The 27,360-nt window shown below is 41.2% G+C and overlaps 1 protein-coding gene across 2 annotated transcripts in view; it reads right to left on the reverse strand.

Moving 5' to 3' along the window:
- The window catches only part of RBFOX1 (RNA binding fox-1 homolog 1), a 1,145,409-nt gene that overhangs the window by 979,707 nt on the left and 138,342 nt on the right, over positions 1-27,360 (reverse strand). The gene's annotated exons all lie outside the window — the stretch shown is intronic.

Consider the following 27,360-nt stretch of genomic DNA (forward strand, 5'->3'; position numbering starts at 1 on the left):
TACACCCACATTTTTCTGGGTTACCATGGTTATCTGCTTCTCTTACTTGTTTGAACCAGAAATTGGGAGGGAAAAAAAAAAGGCAAATAAATCACATTTAGTCAGAAAAAACACATATTCTGCTGTGTCCTATAAATCCCTTCTCCATGGTCGCTCAGTCTCAAGGCCCAAGGCCAGTAGGATTCCCATGTCCTGGGCAATTTGGGATGGCACATTGTCAGGAGGGTCCCTGGGCACCAGGACCATCTCTGCTGGGTTTTGGAGCCAGTGGACCCAGATCAGCACTGCCCATGGCAATGGCTGAGCAGGAATTTCTGAATTCTTGGACCCCTGCTGGAGGCCAGCAGCGCACAGGCAATGATAAAGCTTTTAATGCATGCAAATTTGCAAGGCATGATGCATTTAATAATCCCTCATCTAAGTTGTAAAGAAGCCAGCAGGAGGAATAATTAATTTACGTTAATAGCTCTCAGTGTGGTTTGTGTAGTGCCAGTGTTAAAAAATTAAATAATCTGGAGAGCTCCAAGTAAGACTCCACCCCACCACTCATGTTGTGATTCTCTGCAAAGCTGTGAGCACCCAGTCAGACCCAAACACCTGGGCCATGCAACAGAGAGGAAAAAGTGCCAGCAGCAAACTAAAGGAACCCAGCAATGAGCACCCAGGGGAAATCTGCTCTCCACAGGCACCGAGTTCACAAGGAGGGAATAGCTCCAGAGTGCTTCCTGATCATCCTGCGTGGTGGCCACTGATGGATCATCCTCACAAAGGCTTCTGGATTTCTCCCAGTTTGAGAAGGAAGTGAGTTTTTTGGGAGGTTGTGGTCAAACCAATCAGTGCTGGGATTTGAACAGTGATGACATGGCTCTATCACAGTGTGATACTCCCTGTGTAACTGAATGGAATAATGCAAATTGATGTTATCCTCGTGCCCTTTTAATACCACCTTGAAAACTACAATAAGGACCATTCTTATGTGAAAATATGGCCAGCATCTACAACAGCACTATTAACTCTTGGTATCAACTGGTCAGGCTCCAAATTTCATTTAGGTCACTTTTAGCTCCTCCCTAACACTTTGGAACCAGGATAAATATTTTCTTCTGAAAAAATGAAAATTATGAGGAAGCAGAATCTATTTACAGATAGAGGGCCCATAGAAATAATCTCAAATCATTTTTCACAAGTCATCACCTATTTTTGAGACAGAGTGTTTCTGAACATCATTCTATTAACAGAGAAACATGTGACCAAGATATGACTCTGTGTGACCATTCATGAGCGAAGTGGTGGATTTAGTTCAGATCACTCAGTTTAAAGCCAGCCAAGGACCCAATGCTTATTTCCATTCTCCATGTGGCAGGCTGTGTTTTGCTTGCCACTATGGATCATTCCTATAAGTGTCATTGTAATAGACACTATTTTCAGAACACAAACATTTTCTATCATATGGCTGAATTAAGGAGGTACAAAGACTAATAGACTTTCTGTCATATGGCAACAACTGCAGCAATCAGCAAGTTAAATGGAAACATTCAGTAGCTGCTTCCTAATGAAAACAATATGCTTACAATCTGTTCTGCATTAATCACACTTACAGAAAGCTGAATTACAGTTCCCTTCCTATGGCAAATATTATCTTAATGGGATATAGAGTTAAAGGGGGATCAGTGGAGTGAAAATGAAAGATGTGGGGGCAGGGTTAGGTAGGTTGCTCTCAAGGAAAAATCATTGCAGAGCATCCACACTGGAAGAGAAAGCAATGGTTAGGTAATGTCTCCTGCCTAGTCTTTCATTTCCTGTGTCTTGTGTGGAGGAAAAGCAAGTGAGGAGACAGGTGCCAGAGCACTGCCAGCCTTTCCCAGCTGTGAGGGATGCTGAGCACACCTTTCTGGGCCTGGCAGGAATCTCCTCAGCAGCTGCATTCAGCTGTGCACACCCCCAGGGGAATACATGGACTTTTTTTAGCAGAGGGAAGCACTTTACTATGCTCCCTTCCTTTTCCAGCCACTGTGCTTAGTGCTTCCCTGCTCCTGAAGGTGTGAGCAGCAGGGATGTTCAGGGGGCTGTGAACCCAGCTAATTAATGACCTCAGGGGAAAGCAAATAAAATCCTTCTGGGTGGAGAAGTTTCAATTCAATCATGTTTTCTACCTTGTTCTTAAACAGTGGGACTTTTTTTTCTACTTCCTCTGCTCTTTCAGGGCTTGTTTCAATTCTCAGTCCCTTCTCCAGTTCTGTGACATCCCAGGGCACAAGAGTGTGCAGGAGGGAGGAACTGCTGGTCACACATCACCAAACCAAACCCCAACACACACCATGTCTCCAGGTGCAGGAGGGGCTCAGATCTGCTCCCTACCACTTTATAAACCCTGACTGCTCATACAGTGGCATGAGTGGAGCGTCACAAATGTGTGAGATCAGGTCACAGACCTTTTATTTGTTAAGTTTTATTTTAGTCTAGCATTTATTTAATTTTTTTACTTTCATATGCAAAGCTTCAAGTGCCCCATCTCATTTATCTGCTGTATTCCTTCAAGAGGAATATCACACATTTTCTAAGGTCTAGAATAAAGAAATTATTTCAAAAAGCATCAGGTACATAAGAACAGTAGGAGTTCTTGCTGGAATGCTGATCAATGTTGACTTGAGTCCTCTCTGAAGTGCCCATCACACCAAAGCTGCAGCAGGCTCAGGTGCACACACCCCACAGATCTACCAGCACACAATTCTTCTCTTATTTTTTCCCATGGGGAAGTGGTGAAGGCAGTGTTTTGTTCCAGTGTTTCTGTGTCAGCTTTGCTGGAGCCGTCCCTGTCCCAGAGGCACTACAGAATGCCTGTGACACCTCAGTTTCCTCTCAGGTCTTTCACATCCAGAGAAAAGCTCTCTTGGAAGAGAACTTTCTCCTAAATGGACCTAAAATGGACAAGGAGCTGCACTTCAGCAGCATCCATGGCTGCAAGAGAAAGAAGCATTGGTGGGGATGTCATTAACTCCACCTGCTCCTGGATCCTTTTTGGGTTTTGTTAAGGAAAATGCACCAAGCTCCAAAGGCGCTCTCTTGAAAGGCACAGAAAGCATTTGGGTTTTTTATAGCTCTCCATCTTTCTCTATCACTGAACCCTGAGCAGGGGACAAGGCAGCCAGAGGATTTGCTGGTTTGGATTTGATACAGGCAGAAATAAAAACTAAGAACAGTTGTGAAGGCTGAGGGCAGCCTTAGCTGCAGCAGTGCTGGAATTACGGAGTTTCACTTCAGCAGAGAGGTAAGGAAGACAGATGGATTTTGGGGATGGGGCAATCTGTAGAGTACCAAATATCGCTGCAGTCCTCTGCAGATGGACAAATGCAAAACTGAAAGGTGAAAGCACAAAAGGATACCTGAGAGTGGGACCACAATGCAAATGTATCCCTGCCTGTGACCAAATACACTCACATTCCTGGGAAACAGATTGAATGAAAAACCTGTGAGCTCCCTAGAACCTCCCACTTCAGGGAAGTCTAATTTTAAAAAGCTAACATAAACAGGGCTTATTGCATTACATCAATACTAATTTCAACTAGTGCTCCTAAAAACTGTATGAAATTTTACACCCTACTAGAAAGGCTTAATGCAGAAGAAGGTCCTACTGATCCTGCAACATTTACTCCATGAAAAACCCTGGATCAGGCAGGAATACCCCACTAACTGTGGTGAGCATCAATGTATAGAAAAATCACCAGTCCTGCCCATGAATGGAGATAGGCAGAGATCAGTGAAACTCATGTTTACAAAATAAAACTTGCCTAAGGTAATTTTTATTGCCCTCTAATATGAAAGGTCTTTGGTATAGAGGTCAAGGTTTGATTCTTAAAATTTAAGTCAAAGCTGTACACTTTGGAAACCTGTAACTGAGCCTTATGCATGACAAAGAACTTCAGAGTTCTGGCACATCCCATGCAGAAGGCATCTGTATTTAAATGTCAAATAACTGAGAACATATTGCAGCCATAATGAAGTTGTTCAAAGGCTAAACTATTCTCACTCTTATAATGTCTATATCCTGTCTAACATCTGAGTTTAAGTTTTAATTTTCCTAGGGAATCTTCTACCCTCTTTTGTTCTGGAATAGACATGATCTCCTTACAGTGGTAGTAGAAATAGTAAGATAATTAGAAAAAGTATGATAATTAGATTCAAATGCCTTGTTGTATGACAAGAGGAAAAAAAATTCAACATTAAAAAACATCTGCACTATAAACCACTACCAAATGCCAGATCCCACTGGTATTATCCAGTGGAATAACTGATTATAAGGGGATTCTGTAGAAGACCAAAAAATTGCAATGCTCTAGTCCGTGATGGCCAAGAAAATATAATTATTTGATTATTTGGTGTTCACCTCAACAGTAAACATATGCAGAAATTAGGACATGAACTAAGTTCATAGCAGGAGGCCAAGGAAAAGAATTGAAATATGCCCATCATTTGTGTTTCCTTCATCACACAAACTACTGAAATAGTAACCAATTCCACAAACACTGCACTGCACATTTGCTGAAATGGATCACGTGGGGATGAAACAGCAGCATCCTTCTACTCCTGATTTCCCTGAAAGGAACTCTGTTTTCAGGCAAGACTAAGAAAGTTAGGCTTGTAAAAATAGCACTTGAGCAAAATCCCATCCTTCACTGCAAGAGAGCTGCAGGCACAGCATCCCCTGACAGCAGTGCAGTTTGCTGAATTTATTCCCTGCACTGCTCTGTTACAGCCTGGAATTAACACCTGAAGGCCTAATCTGAAATAAAATCACAATTATTGTCAAAGACTAATCCTTAATCCTTCCAGGCTGATTGGTGCCACAGAACACTGCTGTTCTCCAAAGGTTTTGCACCAGGAGGCACCAACAGAGACGGAGCTGAAACCTTGCAGAGGGTTTGGGAAAGAATGGGTGACACATTCCTGGTCTCCTGGGTTCATCTGGGGAATAAAGTAACAGCTGTAGGTGAAGCCAAAGCATGGGACCAAACCAATCTAGCAGCATTAAGGGAAATAGGTGTCGCATCAGTGGGGTAGAGCAGCAAGTTGGGAAGCAGCTGACATTAAAAAAAAAAAAAAAGGCTGAGGTTTTTATTTTGTTCCAGTGGGGTAGAGCAGCAAGTTGAGAAGCAGCTGACATAAAATAAAAAAAAAAGGCTGAGGTTTTTAATTTGTTTTGGGGGTTTTTTTGGTTTTTTTGTTTGTTTTTGTTTTCTTTGTTTGGTTGGTTTGTTTTTGTTTGTTTGTTTGTTTTTTACCATAGGTTTGCATGCGGTAACAAAGTACTATGACTTGAAAGAAAGTTTTAAAAGACTTGTTCTTAGATAAGCTGCAAAATTTTTAGGTAAAAAATTTAGGCAAAATTTTTAACAGGATGCTTGAAACTGAAATCCAAAACCTGATTTGACTTCCAGATGAGAAAGTACAACCTAGGTAAAACGGCAAAATGCAGGATCTTCCCATCCCTTTTACCTCTGCAAATCAACAGCATTTAATGCATCCCAGGAGCTCAGGGAAACCTGGAAGAAACTGTCCCTGCTCCTTCCCGTGACTCCTACAGGTCCAGAGCATGAGTCAGCTCCTCCTGGAGCCCACTGAAATTTCTCTCTCTGTTCAAATGCCACCACATTTATGGGAACATTCCACTGCAGAAAAGTCAAACTGGCCAAACAGTGCCAGGGTCACACCAGGGTCTGACCCAGAGCCCACTGCAGGCACTCAGCCACTTCCAAAGGCTTTGAATTTAACACACACCCAGAGTTGTTACATCAGGGAATAATCAGGGAAGGTTAAGCAAAGATCCATTCATCCCTGCTGTTAAATAAAATAATCACTGGGAGAAGTAACATCAGCAGACATTTGTTTCTGTCATGATCCAAAGCAAAGTAAATGAAAAAGGCACTTATTTACAAACCTGTGTTCTTTATCTTGTGATCCTGTTAACAGGAAAAATCTGTTTCTTGGGTTTGTGCATTTCTAAGATAAATGTTAGGCTTTAAGTCTTTAATTTCATTTAGTATTTTTATAATAGTTACATATATAGCTTATGTCGCTTTCCTGTATTTCCTCAAAGTAAGTATTAAACTAATTAATAAGAATCATTATAATGTTTTGCTTCTGGCAAAAATATTCTTTTGCAACACTGAACTCTTTAGTCTCTGATTAACAGAACACTTCTATCACATTTTTTTAAACCAAATTCCAGTTTATATGAAGCAAAAAAACCTCGCTACCTTATTTAATTTTAGTGTATTAGCACAGAACTTGGGGTTCACTTGGGATTCCTTGTGAAAAATAATGTGTCACTTTTGAGACAAGCACAATAGAATTCACTAAGATTAAAAACTGAAATAGAAGATATACCCTTCTCTTCCATCTTTTGAAGTGTTCTCAAAACCTTTTCTGTCATATTGATGATCCACTTAAACTTTTTCATCTCAATCTGATTACTTTGTTCACACTGCTTCAGAGATTAGCCTGAAAAAAGACATTTTAGCCATACTGTTCAGCAAATGCCAAGAGCCCATCTTCATAACATCAGTGCTATGTGATTACTTACATCATATTTCCACAAGTAGAGGATTATACAGCCTGCTGGAAAATCCACTTATTTCACAATTAGCAGAGGGAATTTTTTCTGGTTGTAGGAACCTACATGCATTTTTTATCAGCTGAGTTTACTAAAAAAACAGTTGGAAAGAAAAAATGCCCATATTCGTTTCTCCCAGCAGATGTAATTAATCATAAATCTCGGGACAGATGGAACTGTTTTGGAGGCTTGGAAATCTCCACAGCACTTCCAAAGCCATTGCATTTGCTGTTTTCTGATACTGCAAAACAAACAAAAATTGCTTGCTATTCAAGTTCAATTTTCCTGTTTATGTTTATCTGTCTATTCTGCCCTCAACATTGTCTGGTTTATTTATTATTTGGCTTAAAGAATAGGCTTGACTGGGATTAGGACAGCTGTGTTTGCAGCATTGCCAATTGTCTGCAGTTTAAAGTGCTCAGGCTTGATCCACCATTGTATTTCTGGTCCACCATGAATATTGGGACAGCCAGCTGTCACCACTGCTTGTTAGCCTTTTTCCACCCCTATTTCTCTATCTGCCTTCACAGCCTCTATTTCTAGTTCAAATCTGTGATGCTCAGAGTAATTTCTGTTGCAAATTGAATGGCCAAGGTTTGCTCATTGAGGCTGGGATGAATAAAAGCCTGAACAAGCCTGAAGATATTTTGCAATGAGCTCTGTCCTTCATCCCTGTGCAGTCAGATGTGCTCCTGCAAACTGGGTGAGGTTTCTTTGGTCTTCACCCCAAATCATCCACGAGTCCCTTTTAGTAATGGAACATCAGGCTCAGATCATGACACTTAAAGATACATAAAACTGTCTCACTATTATAAAACTTGAGCTGATCAAAACCAAAACATTTTTTTTCATCATTTTCAGGACTTGCTCAGCAGTTTTGATCTTGCAATGTTCTAAGCAACATAAAGAGAGCACAGAAACCCAGGGGAGATGGCAGTCTAACGAGAACCTCAGAGCTTAAACCTGCCTAATCCAAGCCCTGGCACTTGTCCTGCACCCCTGAAATGCAGAGTCCTGCTGCAGCCTGGCCACCAACCAGCAGATGTGCCTCACCCCTGAGCCCAGGGCATTTATCTGAAAGCAGCAGGCAGAATCCTGATTTCCTGCATGCTCCCCCTTCCACTGCTCTCTGCATCCTGCCTGAAGCTGCTCCCTGTTTCACCAGCACAACGCTGCCTGTGCAGGGTTTCAGCATCCCACTCCTCCCATCGTCTCACGCTGAAGAACATTCAGGGTATTTCCATTCACGTACGAAATCATTTCCCCCGATTTAAAAATAAAAATATTAAAAATAAAGCCGCCAAATTCTAAAACCAACCAGTGCTTGGAAAGCTGGCAGTTTCTCTTTAAATATTTCAGTAATGTATTCATTGATTAAAGTATTTCATAGCCAATTCTGTGCAATCAGCAGAATTACCATTACTCATCGCATCACTCACTCTGAATCACAAAATGCTACAGCTATGAAAAGATTAAATTTGTATTGGCTTTTAAGCATTAATACTAAAATAAACACTTCAGCAATAAACATGTCAGCTAAGTGGCACTGCAGTCCTCTCCATAATCTGAGGGAAAATAAATGCTCACAAACTGTTTTCCATATATTAGAAGAGTTAAAATTACAGAAATTTCTGTCCATCTGCTTTTACATTAAAACTGACAGTCATGGAATTTTTTTCCAATGCTTAAGTCTGTCAGTTTCATTTCAGTGATAGATGTCAGCATTTTTAACTTACCCTTAAAAGAGTTTATTAAGCACTATAAAAAGAAAACCAAAACTTTTTGTTTGCCTACCTGTAAGAAAATTCTACCAAATTACCTGGGAGAGGTCTTGCAAATTTTATATTAAAACATTTGTTCAATATTTTAAATCAGAGCATTTTAATAATTTTAAATTTGACAGAGAAGTATACACTAAAGGAATTTTAAAATAAAATTTCTCAAGGAATTTAAGTTATTTATGTCTCTTTTGATATTAAAGTATCCAATTACTTCTGAACAACCTGGTACCAGTAAAATATCAGGAACTTAACAGCAGTGTTGGAAATACAAATCTGTATCAAAAGCTGATGTTTGAGGAGGTTGTTCCATCAGCAGCATTTGAATTAAATCTTTCAGATGAGAAGTTACTTTAGAACTTCAGTCAAATACTAAACAAGGACTGTAGCAAAGCTATGTAAGCACCAGAAATTTTATCCTTTCCATTTCCCTGATGTGGAAAATGAAAACCAGGAATCCTCTCCTATAATAAGATCATTCCCTGAGTTATTTCCTTAAATGTTCCCTGAATTTGATTGTTGATTCTAATCTAACCTTATTATTTCAACTCCCAACAATCCTTAACTAAAATGTTTACAAGATGGAGAGCATACATTGTTTCTAATTAATTTACAATTACTTAGTTGGAAGTTAATTACATCCTCAGTCAGGACAACCCAGTTCACTACTACCAATTTACCTCAATTATTCAAATGGATTTAATTGATTTTTAATGCATTACGCAAATGCAAACATAGACTGAGCCTGATGTTTTCCTTTTGCAAGAGAGACCCTTAGACTGCTTATGATTTGCATAACTTTGTGAAGACTTTTCTTCATTAAAAATAATGACAATAATTTTAAAATTAACTTGCTGTCAATAAAACACCCTTTTTTCACATTCCAGGCTCAAAACTCAACCTTGCAAACAGCAAAGTGATTTCAGCAAAGGCTGCAGCAGTCTCAGAGCACCACCTTTCCTTCCTCATGTTTCTGAAATTTTTCTGTTTTGGTTATTTTGGTTTTTGTGGGGGTTTTGGGGTGGTTTTTTGTTTGTTGGTTTGGTTTTGGGAGGTTTTTAGGTTGGGTGGGAGTTTTTGTTTGTTTTTGTTGGGTGGTTTTTTGGTTTTTGGTTGTTTTGGGTTTTTGGGGGTTTTTGGGGGTTTTTTGTTTTGTTTGGTTGGGTTTTTTTGTTGTTGTTGTTTGTTTGTCTGTCTGTGGTTTTTCTGTGGAAGAGGACAGATTTTCCATTGGGACAAAAATCCTTGTCTAGGCAAGACAAGTGTTCTGAGCACAGCCTTGGTTTGCCTGGGTTTCACTGAAAATTCCTTACAGCACATCCAAAAGCAGTCCCAGGGGCTCAGGGGTGCAGCTTTGGGTTTCTAACTCTCAGGAGGAATAAAGAAATGCTCTGGTGGAGCCCAATTCCAATGTCCAGCTCTGCTCATGGCTCAGATAAGCCCCATTAAACTTGCTCTGTTTTATTATGCCAAAATTCTCATTTGCAAATTGAGGATACTTTATGGAGCAGACTGAGATCCTGTGATAAACAACCCTGAAGAAGAAGTCAGTGCTACTGTTGATGAATTAGCTGTGGCAACACACCCTTTAAAAGCAAAAACAAACCCAAAAAAGTCCAAGTGACTCTCGAAACAGCATTGCATTCCCCAGGATTTGCATTAGCACTTTGATCCAACAAACTCTGCATTTCTTTAGTGGGAACAGAACAGCTTGTCTCCACACTCTATTATAATTACCACTAAACTGCACTGGAAACTTGGCAATTTTGAATTTCATAACACCCATGACTGACGTTCCTAATTAATACTATTGTTTTTCTCCTCTGGCTGAGTTTCCTGAATGCCAACCTCCATAGCATAGACTGAAAACAGACATTAAAGAAAATAACATCAATGTTAATCTCTAGCACAAATACATTAAATGCCTCAGTAACACAGGAAAGGACAGCATTCCTATAAATAATGGATCATTGCAGCCTGATAATCTTTATCCTCCTTCACTAATAAGATGATAATCTTTCTCCTCCTGTGTCCTTGCCTTTGAATTTCAGTGCTGCAGTGGCTGAAGTGCATTACCAGCTCTCCTTCTCATCTGGCTTTGAAATCTGTAAATAAAAGACTCTTCCAAAAGAGGAAAGCAAAAGCAGCCTAATGAAGATACAATGCAGAACGCTCTGCTGCATTAGGCCCTGATTAATTCTTTTTACTTTTTGTCATCTGAGTGCAGATCTGAGGCCAGGAGAACTCATAAAGTTATGTATTTGGTTCAGGCTGCCTCGCTGGGGAGACAGCTCTGATGTGCAGCAGAGATCAGAGATCTCCAGGGGATCCCAGCCTCCTTCCAGAGGCACAATCAGCATATTCAAAAGCAGCAGCAGCAGCTCTGAGATGACATCTCTCCACACTTCACTCAGGAGCAGAGCTGAGCTTTATTTCTGCATCCCTCTGCACTGGACAGGGTCTGTAAGAATAGCAACTGCTCTTGATTTCATGGCCAGACATTGTGTGGCAGCAGAAAATATTTAATACAGTAAAAATTCTTCTCATTTGAGAAATGCTAACCTGGCTTTTTACCTTTCATTTGAAACAAGATTTTTCATGCAGGTGGTGGGGGAAAAAATCAATTAAGTAAGATAATGTGAGAAGCAAATTGACTATTAGAGGTGCTCTGAAAACTGTTTTATAAATAAATACTATCATGATCTGGTCTCCCAAATGGGTCAAAAACCCACGATATTTAAGTTGAACCCAAAGCATCCTACAAGCCCATGATGTCTCACTTTGGCAGACCCAAGGCCGAATAAAACAGAATCACTTTGCTGAGATGGGGATGTAGGAAACAACCTTACCTTGGTGTGCCAAGATCAGCTGGAAATCAGTAAAGCTTTGCTTTACTTTCCCACAGACCTCCAGCATTCCAGATACCAACACCTCTAGGTTTTAGATCCAAAATTAAGAATAATTGGTTTTGACAGAGTTAAGCCAAAATAAAATTAAAAACATCATGGTGGTGACTGGGCCTTACATATTCCACATAATGATCAAAAATATTTTACATAGGATATTCTACACACAAATTCACCACACAAAACATGTAGCTGATGTGTTAAACCACCTGTATTTCTTTTCTAAATTGGACAGATCAGCTCTGTCAGCACAGACCTCCCAGGAAAAGAAAGGTGATGGAATTTGCACGCCAGTCTGTTAGAACTCATGATAAAAAGAGTTAAATAAACTGCTAGCTACAGAGAACTGCCAAGCACTGTGAAGCATTTCAACAGCTAGAGATTCAGTCTAAATGTTAGAATTGTGCATGGAAAGCTCAGTGTCTCCTGTTTCTAACTCTGCAGATTGCTTTCAAATGTCTCACTTTCATGAGAACCAACAAAACCAAAAATAGTTCACCAAGGCTTGGAAATGCCATTCAGCAGTGGCTGCAGGGGGAGCCTGGTGTGCAGCAGCACTCAGAGAACCCTGTGCATGTGTGATTGATTGCAGGGGCTGTTCTGTTGGAGGCTGAGCACAAAATGTGGTGGGTTTCTTCCTTTTTCCATTTTAGACCATTTTTGCCTTAGTTAAAGGTATCAATGTGTGTTTGCCTGCTGAGTTTCAGTAAAATATGACAAATTTCAATGCACTGAACTTGTCAGTTTAAGTCAATCATGCTTTGTTAAATAGTTTTGATCTGTTTTTAACTTATATTTCACTTTTACTTTTCTAAATTGAACTGAAATTTCAAAACAGAATAATGACATCAACTCAGGGGAAAAAATGTGCCAGATTGAAAACACACAGACAAAAATTTCTAAACATGTCCTTTTGCTTCATTTTCAAACCATATAAGTAGGAAAATGCCAAATGCACTTCCAGTCCTAGTAAATGCCTTACCCACAACCTTGCAAATATCAAGCAGAGCATCCACCTACAGATCTTGTTTTGAACACTTTCCTTTTTTCACAAGGTCATTCAGTCAGCACAACACTCAAAGACCAAAAGCCTCTGCATGTCAGAAGCCTTTTTTTTCCCTTGTCTGCAATGTCATCTCCATCAAAGTCTGCAAAGAGCTTGGAAGAGGCTCCAGTCCCTTTGCAGCCCAGCATTTTGTGGTGTGTGGTTTGAGAAAAGCTTTTATCAGGAAAAGTGTCACAAAAAATTTCCTTCTGAGCCCCATCAAGTCCTGTGCTTCGCTATGGACACGTTTCTAGAATACTGAACACTTCCCTTGCCCAGCTCTGACAGGCTGGAGCCTGTGGCAGCTCTAATGATCTTTGTCTTCCACCCTTCACCTCGTGCCATGTTTTACCCTCCCTCTCCTCTCCTGATATCCCCACACCCAGGGTCCCTGGGCTATGAACTCCTCTGCAAAGCTCAGTGCAGCTGACAGAGCCTCTCTTCTCATTCCTGGGGCGGTGCTGGGGGAGATGCACTTCATGGCAGAGACAGGCTGGCCCTGCAGACCCCTCTGGTGACCACATCACAGCAAGACTGACAGGCTGACACCACAGCAACACGGCTATTGTCATTGGGTTCTGGGGAAATATTTATCATTCAAAAGTAGTCTTTTCTGGTTTGATTCGGAGACAGACACCAGACCCTGTGCCCCAGATTTTATTGGCTGAAGGACGTCAAGACAGTGAAAAGCCAAATTTAAAAAAAATTAAATTAGAATATAATTGAATGATTGAAGAAACCATTAAAAACAAAAATACTAAACCACCATTGTTTCAGCATCTGTTCCTTTTGCCCTTTCTGCTTTTCTCTGGTCCTCTCCTGGTTTTGTTTTCTCTTTGCATCTAATACTTCTGACGTTATTCCTCTTACTTATTCCTGCAAGACTTTTAATGTATTTATTCAAGGCTTTTATTTTAATCTTTTGTCATTTGTCTTCTCTTTAAAAAAGGACTGCATTTATGGAAAAGTCTGTTGTTGAATGCACAATGTTTTCACAACTGGTTTGGGAAATTCCTTCCCAACAGAAGCTGTAGGATTACAGTGTGTCCTGGGGAAAAGCTGTAAAACTAAGGGAAAGTCTATCATGTGCAGGGAAGGAAAACTCTAACCCAGGCCAGTGTTTTACAAGAGAAAAGAGATTCAGTAAAATAAGGAACTATTCTGGAAATGCAGCAATCCTTCAGTAGAGTTGAGTTTCACCAATGGACAAAACATAAGAGGAGTAGGAGAAGGTTTCAATTTTCAGAGAAAACTCTTGTTCCTCAATATTGCAGAGCTGGCTGGAGAGAAAAGAGAGCAGGCCCAGGTAAACCTGTTCTAACTTACAGTTGCATGGAGATGGCAAGAAATTTTTCACTTAGATAATATAATAAGCATCTCCAGCTGATAAACTGATATTGAAGAAGAAACACAACAGAGAAACAGTAAAAGGAATACTTTTTCCTGAGGATTTATGAGAAATAAAACAATCAAGTGAGAAGGAATATATGAACCTGCAGGAGATGACCAACAGACACCTAAATTATAAAAGAACACTGCCAAGTAACAAAAGGATCCCAGTAAATATCTGAGCTTACTTTTATTCTTTGTGCTTCATGAGGGGGAAAACAAAGGGAGAGGGGGAGGGAGAGTGTAAAATCCTGCTTATTTCCAATTAGGAATCAGCATTTAGAAGGCCAAATCTTTTTTTCAGCAAATGCATATAAATCTGTGGTTAATCTGCCTGCCAGACAGACATTTTAACAGCACACTTCCCCAAACAGCAATCATGGCACAGTAACTGGCACCTCTTCTCAGAGACACTGCAGATTACCTCAGAAATCACCAGCAGAAAGCAATGAAGCATGAAATATATGACCCTCCAGGTGAACATTGCCCTAACTCAGAGCCTCGTTTGTAAGCTGAAAATGTACCATATAGGCTTTTTTTATGGAGACTAACATTTAAAATGCTAATGCAAATGGCATGCAGGGAAACAGGCACTTTGAACACACAAGGGCATCCTCAAAATGCAGGGACATCACTGCCAGTCCTTCTGGGAGGGGTGTGATGAACCTGATGTATGTGTTAAACCACAAAGTCCTGTTGAGCTTTGTTCAGCTTCAGCCAAACACTCTGATTTCTTACCTACTGTACTTCAGACATTTCTAGAGGAGGTTTTAATCTGCTTCTTCCCTGCAGAATGCCAGCTGCCATTCTGTTCCCATTTGCCTGGGCTTCAGGTAAGCAACACACAGGAGCTTGGTATCTCTCCTATTGTATGTAATTAACCTATATCATCATCCTTCTAGATATATGTCAGCCTCAGCCACCCTTGCTGGCACTGTTTGCATCCCAGGGTGTAATTTATGACCATTTACAGCTGCTTGTTTTACCAGCTTGGCTTCAAATAGTTATTTTGAACATGTTCTCTGCATTGTGTATGTAAAAAAGTAATGAACCCTGGTAGAAAATGTACGCTAGCTCTGAATACAGCAAAGAGTTGAGAACACAAGTGTGCTTTACACTGTGGCAGAGCTTCTGGGACATGGGAGCCATGAGTTCATTTCTATTTTGGGTGCTGAGTGAGTGCCAGTTATGATGACACAGGTCAGGTGTGAGCCACCACATCCAGCAGTGCTGGGTTCAGGAGGCTCCACTGTGTGACATGAGAGTGAAGCACACTCTGCCTGCAAAACAACTGCACTTTGGGGAGGAATTGGGCTTTAAGAATCACCCATTTAATGGATCCCTTTGCAAACATCCCTTTCTAAAAAACCTTGAAGCAATTGTGTCGATAGGGATCATTTCTCCTCTGCTCAGCACTATTGAAATCCCTGCTGCCTTGGGAATTCTGGTTCTCCATGGCTAATCACAAGGGCAGTGGTAGTGGGGGTGTCTCCATCCATGACAAGAGACTGTTCATCCTGAAGGGTTCAGTGGTTTCATTACCTTGAGAACCAGAAGGAAATGCATGCACGGATTCAGTACCCCAAACTGGCAGATAAATTAGCTAGAGCTCCTGATTGCCACTTGGAAAAAATAAAACTGTTGGGAAGCCCTAGTTAGGATTCTTCCCCTAACTGATTAAGTTCATCATCGAGTGAAATATGACCACAATCTGTATTCCCTGGTTGCAAGTGACTCACTTGAGCAGGTTTCACGGCACACAGAACAGAGGGAAGCCTCAGCCAATGGCCTGAGCTGCTGCACTGCTGCTCCTCAGCTCTTCAAAGGAGAACCACGCTCAGTTCCATCTACAGACATCAAACCCAGCTTTTCAAATGGATTTTGAGGTATTGCTACTGGAAATAGGGGGTCTAAATGCAGGTCTGTTCCCTCTCAGGAGCCAGGCCTGAACATTTCCCCATTTCTTTTTTTCCTATGTCTCAAAGTAAATCATATAAACACACCCTAAAATGGTAGAACTACTATAGAATTAAGGATAAAAATCTCTGCTCTCTTGCTCATGCATTACCCAATATCTGCAAGTAGTTTTTCTATTCATTTCATGCTTGCTTCAGGAAAATGTTGTAAATAATTAAAACTCATAACCCAGAACCCCACACATCCTCAGCCTCTTTCCTGTTTTCCCCTCCCTCTCTCCTGGCAGCTGCTGGTACAGATGTGTTCATGCCCCCTCAATCAGTGTCTGCCCACAGGTGAGACACTGTAGAGGTGACTGTACCAACCCAGTCACCTTGGAAGCACAAGAGGCTAGAGGAGATCCTGTGGCTCCCTACACATCAGTTTAGCCAATGATTGTTCCTAGCAGGTGACAACTTTATCTTTATTCTTCCTAATAAAAGAATAAACTGAACAACTCCTATTTTAACAGCATGTGATAGCACAGTAAAGAGGACTAAAACTCAACCCTACAGCAAGGAGAGTTCCCTGTGATGCCTTAAGTTTTAGCTTTCATATTTTCCAGATTCTGTACTGCCTTAGTGTGTGACTCTGAACTTCATACAAAGTGTTACCAGTTCTCCTCAGAGTTCAGTCACACAAAACAATCCTTTTCCAGCCCAGAACCAAGGACAGCACTGCAGCTCCAGGCCCAAAAAGTGCAATCAACAGGGAATGGAGGAGAGCAACCTGGGAGGATGGGACTGCATAACCTGAGCTGCAATTGGACAATTAACCCAATATGAAAATGGACCAAAACTTATAAAAGTGTGAAAACTCATGACTCAGAGTCCATCTTGGGCAGAGCCACAGGCAGGCTCTTGTAATGCCCAAGATGTATGGGGTGAAGGCCTTTAAAAAATCCCTACTTTATTCCTTTAACCCTGTCCAGCCTCTGTGCCAGGTCAGCCTCTTTAGGCATCACCTGGTATGCAAGGAGCTGATGGGAACAGCCTGTCTCTGGCATGGGGCAGCCCATCCTCCCCATGGACACCCAGCAGAGAGCCCAGCCCTCCTATCAGGCTGCCCCATGGAATGGCGTGTCCAGCCACCCCAATGTCACATAGTGACATAAACCAGCTCAGCAATAAACACTGCCTTGAGGCTTTAGGAAAAGTGGCATCACTGGAAGGAGCAGAGATGACAAGTTAATACCAAATCTACATCATTCTGTGGAGCAATAATTCACCTTCTGACCTTGCTCCATTTTAACCTGTCATCACTCCTTAAACTTCTGCACTACTGTCAGACAATGAGAGCAAAAAGCTTTGTACCATTACAACAACAGCTTGAATAAAGCAATGAGATTTAAAGATTACCTCTCCCAGCACCTGAAAATAATTGAGTCTGACTTTCTTCAAAGCTTTCCACCCCCCTAATGAGGTCTAATGGATTCAGCATTGAAAATTTAACCACAGGTGCCTTTACAGGGGAGGGCACAAGCAGCACCTGTGAGTGTCTTCCTCAGGAATGCCAAAGAAGGCCTCGCTCTGCTCCCTGAAGCAACAGCTGCCCTGCTAAAGAAAGAAATAAATTCTCTTGCCTAATGTTTACAGCTTGCCCAGGCCCTGGCCCTGACCCCAGAGCAGGAGTTGTTTCCATCCCAGTTATTGATTCACTCTCATAACACACAGCTCCAGTTTTGGGGCTCAGCTTGCACTGTTTGCTGCAGGCAGGTGGGGAAATCAACCCTTTCTGCATCACAGCAAGAGAGGCAATCGATAGTTAGAGTCTCAGCTTAGTGCCTGTCATCACTGCCCATCACTGCTTATTTTCATGGCTTAAAGAAGAAGCACCTACATGGTGGATTACCTGATCTGGAGTTTGTTAAGATGATCTAATAAACTGCATTAAACTTAACCAGCTAAAACTTATAAAATGTATTCTTTAATTTAATAAATATGCTCTATATCATAGATAATGCTCCTATAAATCCTTTAATAAAAAAGTGTGGTCACTTGAATTATAAATTACACCAACATAAAAATAAAACATTGAATATAACAAATATTAATATATGTTAATATTATAATATAATGTTAAGATAAATATAAATACTAAATAAAAATACATCCATGACTCCCAAAATCCATCCAGGTGAGAAGACTCTGGCTCAGGCTGCCCAGGAGTAGTGTGGGGGGGGTGTTTTTGGGGAGCTGTGCCAGGGACACTGGCAGCCCCAGCCGAGGGAGCTGCAGGGGCTGAGCACCATCAATCAGAGCCTGTTTGCTGCAGGAGGCAGGGCAAGGAACAGCACTAAGCATTTTTCAAAAATGAATAATAACCCAGGTACCTGGCACCTGCGTGTGACGTGAAGCATTACAAACAAATGAGGAGTAATAGAGCTTACTGGGCATAAAATGTTACTGTTTTATAAAAAAAAGTGCAGAATAAGCAAACCAGAAGTAATCACCCTGAGCACTTCCACCAACTAAACAACCTTTAAACTTTCTGAGGTCCTACAAAATAACATGATGGATTAGCATCTGCATGAGGCTATAAAGGGAAATGAGACAGAGATACTTTGAAACGATCCTCCAATTTCAGTCCTACCTTAGCTCTGTTACTGTTCAAATACTAAAACATTGAGTTAACTATTTTAATGACCCAGATCTTTCTATTGTGTCCCCTAGGCTTTTAAAGTGCTTGGAGAAATATTATTCAGGCTTTAGGCATTTGCCAAATTAATGTCTGGAGACTGCCAGGCATTTTAAAAAGCAGTGCCAATTAAATATTTCCTTATATTGTACATTATTGAATATACTTTGCTAGAGATCCATCTTGCTAACAGTCCCCCTGCTTGGAAGTTTAAAGAGGAAAAAAAGGGGGGGAAAAAGACCTTTAAAAGGAAGGGCAGGCTGATACATGTGCAGATGGAAGGTGTACATCTGGATACTGCCTTGTTCAGAAAGGTGAGCAGTTACTGCATTTGCTGGTAAAATGTTGCCAGTTTGCTGAGGGCTTCATTGAAGAGAGTTGGAAATCCCATTTTGCTATAGAATTATATTAATCCTGCCTTAGAAATCAAAATTGAACTTGGATTCATCTTTTCCAGTTTTTCAATTTTAGCAGACAACAATTGCTGCCATCATATTTTACAAGTTGTTGGTTTGAGGGTTTTTCATCTGCTTTAGCTTCTTGCTAAGAATTCCTTGTACCTGCTTTTGTCTTTCCAGAAAGATCCTGCTCATGTGTTTTAATGGAGTGAAAGAATTTATGGTCCCATCCGTGGAAACACTCTCTATTTACACTAATAACAAGAGGAAATCTCTTGGTCACTAATTCCAGCCACTACATAATAAATTCCACTTGGAAAGCAGAAAGAATTCACAACATACATGGATCAGCATCTGAAAAGAAAGATACCTGGTGGGTATTCAGTTTCCCCTACTACAGCACCTTTAATTTAAATCCAAGGTCTTGAGTTTTATCATGGATTTATATTCCATATTTAGACTTAGAAGAACAGACAGAGTAAAGAAAACTTCAGCAAACACTATTTGCTGATCTTCCACCATGCTTGAAGTTCAGAAAGCTGAAAAAGTGGAATTTTGGGGAGACAACCACTGCTATATCCTTTTGTTTTCATAAGTCAGAAGCTGCAGGGAAAGAAATAAAGGCGAAATTATTTTACTTTGCTATGACAAAGGTAAGAGAAGAAAATTCTACCATTCCTAGAGGACAGTAAGGTTGGGTAAGGCAGGGCAGGTACACTGAGAAGAACTGGATCTATGTGTACAACTGACTCATATCAAAATTGGCTGATTTCTCCTGAAATTAAAGTGCATTTTCAAATGTTCTTTAGAAAACAACATAGTGCCATTCTGTTCTGAGAGAAGAAGGATATTTAGTAGGTAAATATACATTTGGCATAGTTTAAATGTTCACATTGAAAGAAGTGAGAACCTTTGTTTTGAAACACAAAAATATCACACTGTGGGAAAAGAGAAAGAGACAGTAAAAACACTGAGTGATGGACTGAGAGACAAACATTGTGCAGTACTGTTTATCCAGACAGCCAGCAGCACTAAATAAGACTCCCAAATATCGCTACTGTGGTGATTAACATCTTTTTCCACATTTAAAAATCATTCCTAAAACTGTGAAGTGGATGGATTTCTCCCCACTATAATTAATTCATCCATGTTTAATTGCAGGAAGCTGCAATGCTTTTTCAACTCTGCACTTTCAAAGCAGTGGCTTCAGTCTGCTCTGAGCTCTGTTCTGTGGGGACCCAGTGGCCACTGGTGTGTGCAGGGGATGGAGGAGCTGCTCCCAGGCTGATCTCTCCACAGCAAACACCTCACATACCCCAACGGCATCAGGGGAAACAATGCCTTAGGATTTTAGCTTTTTTCTTTCATGTATTTGTAATCCTGCAGTTTTAGTGTATAATTCTAAACCACACACAGTGTGAGCTGCTGCTCTCCCATTTTGGGCAGACACAACAATTCCTCTCCAGGCCTGGCAATCAAGGACACCTCACTGCCTCAGGCCTGAGAGATGGAAACAAAAGTGAGCTGGGGGGAGCAAATTTGGGGTAAATTACTTCTGAAGCTGTAACTGGAAGATTAATCCCCAATATGCAAATAGACCAAACTTATAAAAGTGTGAAAACCCATGACTGTGGTTCATTTTGGGTGTAGGCCCTGGGGGGCTTCATCTGGGGCTTTGCCCAAAATGTACCTGAAGGCCCTTCAATAAACAGAACTGCTTTTTATTCCCTTAATTCTGTCTGCCCTCTGTTTTTAAGTAGCCCCAGAGGCATCAGTTTTGGGACAAGGAGAGCAGCTGGGTTTGAGCCTGAGTGAGGTCCCAGAGAGCCCAGGCAGCAGCGATGGAAGCCTCCCGCGGGTGCGCCAAGGCCTCACGTGTCCTGCGGCCGTGCTGAGGGGGCCCTGCAGGGCTCTGGGGGTCACACACAGCTGGCACCCCTCTGCAGCCTCACAGCAGCCCTGCAGAGACACACGGTGCCTCAGGTGTAGATTTTATGACCCTTTCCTTGTGTTCAGAACTTGTGAACCCAAACGTGTGCCCAATTTGGGGCCTCACGGTGTGACACAGACCTTGGCACAGCAGAGCCCATGAAGATGCCATGGATTGCACGCCAGGGACTGCAGCACTGACAACAGGGATGGGTCAGCCCTGGGAACAGGCAGCTGATGGAAGTCCTGGCTCCCTCCAGCTCCCTAAAGGCAATTTTTGGGAAAGAGAGCCAGAGTTGGATACAGGGGCACAGTAATGAGAGGTACAGGCACAGCCTGGAACTGCTGACTAGAAAGAAGGAAAACAAATTTAATCAGGAATATGGTGAAACATTGGAAGAGAGGTCCAGAGATGCCATAGCAGAGATTCAAAACTTAGCACCTACACAGCAGAGCAAGTGAATAAAAGTATGAATAAGCAACTGCAAAAAATCCTTAAAATGAGTATCTGTGTCTTCTGATAACATTCTGAGTCTTTTAATGTCTTGTTTCATTCAAGAATGAAAACCCAATTGTGCCAAGCCCCAAAACCAAGATAAGTTCATCACTCTGAAGTGTTTACAAGATGAAGTTGCAATAACAACTGATAAAACAGTAAAAAGCAGAGATTAACAATGGAACTGCTCAGAACAGAGCCTCAGCAGCAGCACCATCACAGCAAGTCCTACACACCATAATTAATTCATCGTGGTATCCAAAATTTCAACAATCCTTTCAGCACGTTCAAGTATCTTCAGAGAATGAAGCCTTTGTAAAGGAGAATGTAATTTCAAAATCAGACTTCAGTGATGACTGAAGACAAAAGCTGAAGGTGCACTGGTTAAAGACCCTTGTCATGGCCTTATTAAAATAATAAGGCTGCCAGTGGATGGAAATTAAAAACATAATTGTCCTCACTGAAAACTGTTCAATTTCTGCAAGCTGGGATTCTCTTTCCTCTGCATGTTCCCTCCTCATATTAAAATTAAAAAAAATACTCTCTGTAATCATAAATGCTCCTATTCAAGAGCAAACTCTTTTCTTTCACCACTTTAAACTACTAAATAGCTGCCTATTTTAATATTGCAATGGATTGGAAATCATAGCTTTCTAAAAAGCAAAACACAGTGTCCTAAGAATTACTTTCTCTTCTAAAAGGCTGATTTCTTCTAGATAAATAGCATTCTATTCTGTGTCAATTTATTCTAAAGGCAGAAAAGAAGCCAAAGAAAAAATATTATGCACATAGCTGGACCACAATAACACAAAGTTTTACATTTGGAAAAGCTTGGATTGTTTTCTTACCTTGAACTTTGCCTTTTTGCATTGCTAATCTTGTTAATGGGCTCTGAAATTTGCATGGTGAGAATAACCAGCCTTACAAGGTCCTCACTTTGTCTACTGGTTATAAAGGTTATGTTTGACATTGGGAAATAGTGACATGCCTTGAAAAGGTAAAAATGTAACATGCTTCATTAGGGTAAGTGGTACAACAACACTTGTCAGTGTCTTTAAAACATGAGGATCTGCACTTACTTTTATTCAATTTAATAATAATAAAAAAGACCAAAACCAAACCAACAACCATGAAATGATGTCTCTGATGCTTGCAGTGTCTCTCAGGCTAACCCCAGAGTGGCCACCCAGACTCACAGAGCTGTGATCACCAGAGTGCAGCTCCAGAGTTGTCCATTCCCTTGTGCTGCTCCCAGGATAAGCAGCACACCTGAGCACACAGGGAGCAGCTGGGAAGTCTCATCTCACATCTGGGGATGCTGACATTTGCTGTCAGCCCAGCTCCCAGGCACTGCTCTACATCGGCAGGGCTCAGAGCACAGGAATGATGCTGTCAGTCACACACAGCAGAGCCCACACCCCGTTCTTGAGGTGCTCACCTTCTGACAAACACACTGAAAGAACAAATCAAACCCCTGAGCTGAGAACACACTGTGTTTAAAATACATCATTTCTCGTGCCATTGGAAAGCCTGAGGTGACCTGCCTGTGCCCTTCCCACCCCTGAAGGGTGCACTGCTCCCACTGCAGCCCCATCCACCCACCCAGCACTCCAGCCCCAGGGGATGCAGGGGTCTTTGCATGAAGCTTTTCCTTCCAATATCACCTGCTAAAGGCTTGCTGTGCCACAGCATTGCTCTTATCCCCTTTTCAAATGAATCATTCTTTTGATTTCAAGTAAATTATTTGAAGCTCTTCAGGTAGAAAACTCTACAAAACAAAAATTCTCCATACTCCTTATACACCGTAGTGGTAAATTTTGCATAACGTTAGTAATCTGCTGTAAGACTGGGTCAGCCATCAGAAATTAGTGTCTTTTGGGGAGCTTGTAGAGCCTCAGAGCCCCTTGTCAGAGTCGTCACAATGATCCCCAGCTGCACACCAGGCATTGGAACAGCACAGGCACAGAGCCTGAGGAGAGCAAACTCTTCCCACAACTCACTCTTGATTTATTGGAACATAGCTGTGAAGGCTAAACAGGAGCCATGCATCACAAAAAGCAGCAAAGCACTTTTTTTGGATCATAGGAGACATGAAGAACACAAGTTCCAAGGCTTGAAATGGAAGGCCTTAGAGAGGGAAAAGGGTCTGAGCTGAAGGTTAAGTATATGCACAACATGCACTGGGAAAGTCTGTGGCTCTTGGACTCAATCCTAAACCTTCAAAGTTCTGAAAAAATACAGAATATTAAAGTGGCCCAAAAAAGCTCGTTTTAAAGATACACATGACCCCCACACAGTGTCTCTGTGTTATCAAAAAGCACCATTACATTCAGAAAAGAAGCTCTTGCATTTGCAATGCTTTGTTTGGCCAAAAAGAAAATACATACTCCTTCTCCCTTGCTACATTTCTGTGATTTCCTCTTTGTAAGCAGGAACAATTGGCAGAACTGATGGCACTGAGCATTTAGAGGTTACCCAACACATGAAAATAAATTCTCTGTAAAATAATCAGGTGCAAATTCTTACAAATCAAGAAACAAAAATCTTTCCTCCCCATCCCAATTAATCTGACCTTGAACTAGTACTTCTAAGCAAAACTAGACAGGGGAAATACCACTGAAAAAAAATCTTCTAGCACTTTCCTTTTTTAAGTGTCTCAGACAAGACTGAGAGGGCAACAGAATAAGTGAAAAAGGGACAGAAGTGGATGAATGAAATGGGCACAAACACACTTCCCTGTCCTCATTATTTCTGCAGCAATTTTTCAAAATGCTGTTGACACCATAATAGTCCCCAGGGAGAACATGTTAAGTAAAGGGAGAGCAGCTCCATTCATCATTAAGGGGACAGCAAATTTCCCTGTAGAAATTATGCCAACCTGCTAATACAGCTAACCAGGAACTGGTGAAACCAGATCTTGCTGTTAGAAGTCAAGGGCAAATGACAGGATTTTACTCTGATTACTAGGAATTTCAGAGTTGCTTATTCTGGGGAGTACATTCTACATTACTGCAGCCAAACCTGGGGGTGGACAGACCAAAGAACCACAATAATAACAACATGGGACGGGTAAGCATTTTACTTTGAGAAACCAGAGTTCCCCTGTCTAATCCTGGGAAAATAAAGGAAGTTTTCAAGATTTTGTACACAAAGATCGCATGATAGCATAAAGATACTGTTGCAGCTGAAGTGGAAAAAGATCTTAAAAATCTAGGTTTTCCTAGGACTTGAACTTCAGCTAACTCACTTCCATTTACAGTACCATTCCTCAGACAGCTCAGGAATTAATTAAAACAGAAAATCTCAGGGGGATGACACCAGATGAAAAGGCATCCATATGTGAGAATAGGACCTCTGCAAAGTCACTTCATTTCCACTCCTCCCTTTCAGTTATATCATTCACAGTGGGACAAAGGCAAAGAGAGATGCCCTTTTTGGACAGAGCACACGAAATCCAGGCCTTTGCAAACCCAGTCAAACATTGTACTGCCTTAGTTTGGTTCTGTTTGGTTGAAGCTGCAGATAAAATTTTTGAAGCTGCAGCAGCCAGACCAAAAAAGAAGAGTCTTTGATAAGCCAGTGTCTGTGCCAGAACCTTTTCTGTCCGTGGCTCACTTCTGTAAAGGAGGCACAGGATTTTAAATACATTCCCTTTTCAGAAACACAAATCCCACCATTTGCTTTACTAATCAGTTCTTGCCTGCTTTCCATTTAGCCTATTCATTTCAGAAGATGTGCTCTGTACACTTCCAGTACCTTCAGCTGGGACTTCCCACCACAACTGGTTGGTCTTTTTGTGCAGAGGGGTTTGTCTTACAACTCCTACACAAGTGGTAATGGGACATTTCACCCTGTTCTTTATGCACTGGCCAGCTTCCTAAACAAAGACAATTAATTAATTCCACAGCTTTTCAGAGGGACCTGGGATAATCCTGGCAAATGCCATCTTTTGGACCTGGGTGCTGCAGAGAGGAGCAAGCATCTGCTCCACAGCAGGATGGGGTGGGCAGAGAAGCACATGGAAATCAGATGCACAGAGAAATCCGTCATGCACCAGCTCAGAAACTGCTAATAACACACAGATAACACAAGGATGTGCAGGAAACACTGACACTGTGCTCTGATTATCAAGCAGAACTTCCCCTCTTGCCTGCAGGTCTAGAGAGCAAATACCTCTGCATTAACACATGCCTTGGATAATCCAGGAAGCTGAGACCAGTATTTTAAAAGCAGAAGGGCTCTTCCTCATCAGATTTGGTTGTTAGTTTTGGCTCAGTGACATACATAACTCTTCCTATGAAAAATAAAATATTAATTCCAATTTACTTTTAAAGGGGGAAAAAACACAAGTATGGAAAGCTGCCTTATCTGGCTCAATGAATGAAGTTGAAAACTGTTCATCTGCCTTGTTCTGTTCAAAAAGCACTTCCTAGCAGAGGCCTCAGGAAAGGGGAAATGTTCAGAAAGGCTGAACCCTGAGTGGAAATCAGATCACAAGCCTACTTGAACAAAATCCATGACCCTAAAGCAGAGCGGATGCATCTTAGGTCCTTTACAAATAGCTGTTTTTTCAACATTTGCCTTCTCATACAACACTTCTCACACAGATGAACCTGAGGGAAGAGATGCAGTTTGCCAGCGTATTGATGGCTCAAATGGGTGGAATTCTGAAATGTAAACATCCCTGAGACTGGATAGTCATTCCATGGTTTTGTCATGAAGAGTAATTTACTTTTTGTAATCCCAAATCATGACCAAAAGGGTTACCTGGTTAACAGGTGTGGAGAGATGACACCCATGGGTTTGTAGGATTTCATTTCAAAGCACAGAGGCTTTGTTCTCTAAATTGCTCTATTTTCTTCCAGATGACCACAAATACCACAAAAATCACCAATCACAACTCCTTTTTGCAGTGACCCATCACCACAGTGTGAACCACAACTGTTCTTTCAGTAGTCTTAATGAGAATTTAGAAGATTTAGTGCCATATTTCCATAAAACAAAAAGCACTGGCTGTCCTTACACAGAGCCCAGTTGCATAGCTGCAACAAATCACTTTTTTAGCTAAGATATTTTTTCCTGTAACATATAAAAGCTGTGCAATTTCTATAGAGCAGTAAAAGCCCCCTGGCTACATGCTAGGATAGAGAATATCCAAACATGCCTGGCTTCTACCTGAGTTTTAATGAGAGAATATAGGAAATATGTATGTGACAATGGCTCTGTCCCCGTTCTTTCAAGTGAATAAATGTACTTTTAACTGAGAAGAAGAGAGATGTCAGTTCAGGGCTAAAGGAATTCATAAAGACATATTTAGGACCCAGGAGAAAAGATAAAAAGACTCCTGAAATTAACATTAACAGCAGGCACACAGTGTAGCCTTAAAATATTTTTAAGGTATTAGAGACATAACACCTGAAGGCTACAAAAGTGTCTTTCACAAATACTTCATCAAAGTTAACATCTGCTGCTGGGGTCATTCACCAAAATCACACACAAAAGGGGCATTTCTCACACACACAGGCAGGTAAAGAAAAACAGGGCTTCTACTCTTCGGAATATATTTATATATTGAATATTTAGCATTCAGGAATGCTTGAGGCAGGCACAGCACTGAAATCCCCCTCTCCAGTGGGATGTTCCCAATCCTGCTGGGCTGCACTTGGCCTGGACCTTGGGCTGTAACAGATCCAGCTCCTGGAGCTGTGCAGGGAACACTCAGAGCAATTCCCCTGAAAAACATCACTGGGAGTTTTCTGTGCCTGGGAGAATCCTGGGATTCAAGTGCTCTGTGCTGGCACTGTGAGCTTGTGTCCTTTGCCCCTGGGGGACAATTCCCAGAGCAGCAGCAGCCCCAGCCCAGCTCATGGTGATAAATGCTGCACCTGCCTTACCAGAAGGGGAGAAAAAGTCATCTAAATTCACCTAAACCCTGACATTAGAAATATGTTGTTACATGGCAAGTCCTTTTCTGTCCATGATTCTATTAAAAATATAAAAAATCCAAAAGATAGAAGCGGCAAATGGGTCAGCTGACCTTCTGTCTTTAAATACAGTGCTGCAAACAATAGAATTCTGCACGGAGCTTGATTTGAAAAAGCAGAAAGCAGGAAATAATAACAAAAAATTGAAAATGTTTGCCTTTTTTGTGTGTGGTACCTATTAAGACTTCTGTCAAAACATTGACTCTTCTCCCCCAATTAGGGTAAATAATTA

This window comes from Passer montanus, unplaced genomic scaffold, assembly GCF_014805655.1.
Source record: "Passer montanus isolate IOZ18808 unplaced genomic scaffold, ASM1480565v1 scaffold8, whole genome shotgun sequence".
Lineage (NCBI taxonomy): Eukaryota > Metazoa > Chordata > Aves > Passeriformes > Passeridae > Passer > Passer montanus.